The sequence below is a fragment of the Myotis brandtii genome, unplaced genomic scaffold (assembly GCF_000412655.1).
Source record: "Myotis brandtii unplaced genomic scaffold, ASM41265v1 scaffold504, whole genome shotgun sequence".
Taxonomy (NCBI): Eukaryota; Metazoa; Chordata; class Mammalia; order Chiroptera; family Vespertilionidae; genus Myotis; species Myotis brandtii.
The window spans coordinates 550,330-555,715 of record NW_005369217.1 but is presented as its reverse complement, the minus strand read 5'-3'; the positions used below and the strand labels follow the sequence as shown (position 1 = coordinate 555,715).

At 50.6% G+C, this 5,386-nt stretch overlaps 1 protein-coding gene across 2 annotated transcripts in view; it reads right to left on the bottom strand.

Annotated features, from left to right (window-relative positions):
- TSPAN9 (tetraspanin 9) overlaps window positions 1-5,386 on the bottom strand; it is a 221,081-nt gene that overhangs the window by 87,671 nt on the left and 128,024 nt on the right. The gene's annotated exons all lie outside the window — the stretch shown is intronic.

The following is a 5,386-nucleotide window of genomic DNA, read 5'->3' as shown; positions in this document are numbered from 1 at the left end:
ATGACCCAAAGAAACCAGAGGAAAGGGCCGAGAAGGACTGGAAGGGTAAAGAAGAGCGGCCACTGTCGCCCTGGCTGCCTCCCCTGTGCACACGGGCCTGACAGACCTGGGGCACACGGACTCCCGGCTACACACACACACACACACACACACACACACACACCACTTTTGCACACGTGGGTCTGGCTACAACGCTGAGAGAAGCAGCGGGGGTGCCCCTCCCCCGCCTCACGTTGAGGGGTGGGACGCTGCGCCGGCTGGGACCCTCTCCAGCCTGAGGATAGGTGGCCGAGGTGGGGTCCTGCCGGTGCCAAGGATGATGTAGGAGTGCTCTTGGACGCAGGCTGGATCCTCTCCCATGAAGAGTGCGCGTAAGGAGCTGGAGAGGGAAACCGCAGGAAGGAGGCTCTCGCTAGGGGCTTGGGAACGTGCAGAGGAGCCTGCATCCTACCGGGAAACACTGCGCTGGGGCTGCGTCTCCTGGGCTTGGGCAGAATTCTGCACTGCTGACCTGGGCTACCAGTTGCCAAACCAAGAAGACTAAAAACTTTGGGGTATGAGGAGCCCACCTCTCCTGCCACCAGCACGAGAGTGCTAAGAGCACCTGAGGGCAGGACCAAGTCCTAGGAGGCTTAATATCCCCAGCACCTAACGCCAGGCTTAGGAGGGCAATAGGGGGAGAATTCATGCTCCCCCATGGGATATGAGTGTGAAATGGCCTCCCCGGATCCCATCAAACACTTACTCTATACCTGCTTCAATGTGCTGAGCTCAGGGCCAGGCCCTTGAGGAAACTGATGTAAGGTGTGCTGCTCCCTGCCATTCACACACACAATCTAGTCAGAAAGACGGGACATTCATCACCAAGGCCACTGGCTGTGGCCGAAGGAAGCGGGGCATTGACTCAGGCCAGAGGGACTTCAAACCCTATCACAGGCTTGCTGTGGTGGCCCTGCACCACCCAGCCTGCACCCTCACTGGCTCCCAGGCAGGTCTACATCTTGGGTGCAACCCCTCAGGCTCTTTACAGGGGCCTGCAGTGGTGTTACTATTCTGAGCCCTATCCCCACTCAGACAGCAGCCCAGCAAGGAAACCTAGTGTATGTCACAACTGTGCCACCATGCGTGTCCCCTGGTTGGACACTGGGTGCTGTCTACAGATGAGGGGCAGACGTCTGGCTGGCTCTTCATGGAGCCCACAGCCACCTGACTGAAATGGTTAATACTTTTGTTCTCTTCAGCAGGCTCCTGAGGGCTCATGGCTGCTGCTTCATTCTAACAACATTACTTCTTTGATGCAGGAGAGATCATTTACCAGAGGGACCTGTTCTTCACTCTTAGCTCAGTTTGGGATCAAAGGCAAGTTTGCTTTTCTGAGCTCCTGTTTCCTCCTCTTTAAAATGGTGCCCGGCCTGTGTGGCTCAGTGGTTGAGCATTGACCTATAAACCAGGAGGTCATGGTTCGACTGGTCAGGGCACATGCTCAGATTGTAGGCTCCATCCCTAGTAGGGGGCATGCAGGAGGCAGCCAATCAATGATCCTCTCTCATCATCGATGTTTCTATCCCTCTCTCCCTCTCCCTTCCTCAGGGGATTAATAGAGCCTAACCCCAGAGTTGGCACATGTGGGAACATGCTCAGGAGAGTTGGAAGGTACAGACCGCCCTTCAGGATCTCTGAGCATTTGAACAAGGCAGAGCTGTCTTTTCGCCCCACCCCCCACCCCCCTGTCCCCATCCCTTTTTTAATAACAAAAAAGTGAAGCAAGTACAGACTTCCCAAAGGGAAGGAAGAGCAGTGAATACATGAAACCAACATGCAACATCTCTGCTGACTGGCAACTAGGGAGATGTGGGCTTCCGAGTAAATGCCAAGCTCTTTCTGCCTCTCGCTGTGTTTCTCGGGCTTGCAGTGCCAGAGAGATCCGTCTTTGGTCTCTCACTCACCCACACGCAATCAGAGCTGATGGGCCAACACAGATCCCCTGTCGGACCTGTGCTGATGATTTCTGTATTTGACGATGTGTGCGGCTCGTGAAGTATTCTGTCCCTCTAAACCTCAAGGCAGCCTCCTCCAGACTTTATGTTAGACACAGAGTGACACTTGCTATCCTAAGGAATGTGTGAGATGGGCTGCCATGGAAGAAGAAGGAAGATTCGCCTTACCCCGAAGTTTAAACTACAAAACTGAGATCTTCTTCAGCAATATAGAAAACACTGTACTTGCTCGGCAAACCGTTTACCTACAGTGCCAAGAGACAAGGCTGCAGAGGTCCCTAGCAGGGGGCCCCCATCCAGAGATGTCTGCATGCAGATTCACTTGGCAGGGGATGGTGAGGAAATGAAACTTGGCCAGGATTCAGGAAGGACAATAACAATGATGGTGGAAAGGGCGGGATAGAAAAGAACTAAAGGTAGTTTTGTTTGTATAGTTTGTATAGCCCAGTAAGGAAAATAAGCAAGTAAATAGGGCTTGGCTGCTGTGGAAGGGATCGCAGCTACAAATGGAGGGATGACTTGCTCAGGACAGTCTACCAAGGATGGCTGGTGTACCTCTTTCTCTGTGTAGAGGCCTGCTCCTCCCTTCTTCAGGCCCCCTAGTTCTTTGTTGAGGATGCAATTACATCCTCAACCTCTGCTCTGGACACTGAGCTTCTCAAAAGAGGCAGAGGCTGTGTCTTAACCATTTCTCACCCCAGGGCGTGCCCCAGTGACCACCACAGGATAGGGACTCGGAGGGAAAAGGACGACCACCATGCCTAAGCCCTGCATTCCCTCCAAGTCCATTAATCACAGGTTGGGACCCATGCCAGAAATCTATGGAATTGTTCCTGGAAAGCAGGATATCTGAGGGCATCAGAACCTGACAACAGAACCCAGGAAATCTAAATGCCCAGCAACAGATGACTGAGTGTAACGGCCATGTAGTCAACTGTCTGCTCACAGCCACATCCCTAGCACATAGCCTGGATGGAGAAATGGACAGACAAATAAACACTTATGAATCAGAGAGCCATTTTAGAGGAAGAGTCAAGAAATGTAGGGGGCGGGGGAAAAGAAGACTGAGACAGGAGCAGACAGAGGACGAGCTGCTCCGGAACCCCTTCCCATCCTGCGGGCCACACCTTTTGGAGGAACTGTCAGGACGCTGCAGGTCTGCCTCCAGCTGAACCATGGTGAACTCGTGCAGACTCCTTGGAGCTGGAGCCATGTCACAAAATCCAAGAGCTGGCTGTGGTCAGCCCTTGTCAGAGGTCACTACCGGCTACTGATAAAACATGACTGTGAAGAGAACCTCAGCTGTGTGTCCACACCCCACAAATGACAAGTAAGCATGCCGCCCTGCGCATGAACCAGTGAGACTGGACAGTTAGCTGAGCTCCGAGGAAACAGGGTCACAGCTATGGGCCAGCCATACTACTCCATTCCCAGCCGGGAGTACTAAAAATAAGGCTTCTAGATCATGAGGAGCCAGCTGAGAGGTATGGATGGATTGTCACAAAGCCAATACAACTCAGCACATACCACGTGCCCTGGAAACTGTGGGTCAGCTGGGCCTGGCTCTAGGAGAAAGGATGGCACCTGCTGAGATGCCTTCAGTGACCCCTGCCCATAAGTTCTGGCAAAATAATGTCATAGAAACACTTCAGGGTTTGGTACAGGTGTGTGTGCCCAAATCCCATCTGGAGTTACCCAAATGCTGGGTAACCTGGAATGAGCACTTACCTGCTCTGTACCTCAGTTTCCCCACCATAAATGGAGATAATGCACACCTTCCCAAGCAGTATGTAAGAAAATAGAGATGAGAGGGCTGGGGGAGGACAAAGAGGGTAAAGGGGATCCAATATACGGTGACGGAAGATTAGACTTTGGGTAGTGAGCACACAGTGCAATATTCATGATGAATTATGAAGTTTTACACCTGAAACTTATGTGATTAACCAGTGCTACCCCAATAAATTTAATTTTAAAAAATTTAAAAATAGCTATGAAAGGTTATGAATGTAATACACATAGCATGTCTGAAAATGTTCAATGAATTGAGGCACTATTATCAATATCAATAATTATTATTATACCAAATATGATCCCAGTACCCATCTAATTAATAATGTAGTTGAACAGAAAAAGATACAAGTTAACATATAATCAATACAAAATGTTTGTGGCTCAAATTCTAAGGGTAAACATGCAGCCCCTTCTCCTCAGCTCCTTTCTCAGTCAGAGTCCCTCAGTCCTGAACCCTCTTCTTCTGCTGATATTCCTGCATCTGACCATCCCTTCTAGTGCCTTGCACATGCTGATGACACCTAAATGGTTACCTGGGCCTGACCTGTCTTCCAAGCCCCAAGAACACATATCCAACTCCTACTTGGCATCCCCACTTGGCCATCTCAGAGGCAGCTCCAATTTCCCATGCCCCAGAGGGACTGACCTTGGCCCAGCCCTGCCCCCCACACACACACATACCATGGCAGTGCCCTCCCCTTAGCAATAAACAGCATAAGCACCATCCCATTGCTTACACCAGAAACCCAAGATCCACCCTTAACTCCCAGTTGTCACTTGCCCCACCTCCAACCAAACATAAGCCCTGTCCAAAGAGTCACCTTCCACTTGTCCCTACCCTCACAGGACAATGCAGATCTGCCTTGGTCCAGCCCTACATCATCTCGCACTTGGCTCCTGCAGCAGCCTCCAACAGAGCTCTTATTCCTGCTCCTGCCCTCAGTCCACTGCACAGAGCAGCCAACACCATCTTCTCGCTCACATTGCTCTCCTAGTTTAATCCCATCAGTATCCTCCCATTTTACTGAGATTCTGATTGTGCGTGTGCATGTGTGTGTGTGCGTGTGTGTGTGTTTGCTACTCTATTTTTCTATTACAACCCAAATTCCTAAAACAACCTCAAAGGTCCAGCATGATTGGTCCCTGGCTACCTCTCCAGCCCCATTTCCAACTATTCTCTCATTATGCTCCAACCAGTGAACTTTCAGAGCTCTTTCTCTCCTCAGAGGCTTTATCCATGCTCTTCCCTCTGCCTGAAATGCTCTTCCACAACCCACTGTCTGACTTAGTTCTACTCATCCATGAGCTCTTGTAAATTCTTCAAAAATTCTCTTCCAGCCCTGGCCGGGTAGCTCAGTTGGTTTGAGCATCGTCCTAATATGCCAAAGTTGTGGGTTTGATCCCCAATCAGTGCACATATAAGAAGTAGCCAATGAATGCATAAATAAATGGAACAACAAATCAATGTTTCTCTTTCTCATATCAAAAAAAAAGAAGGAGGAGGAAGAGGAGGAGAAGGAGGAGAGGAAAGGAGGGCGGGAGGGAGGGGGAGGGAGGGAAGGAAAGCAAGAAAGCAAGAAAGCAAGAAAGCAAGAAAG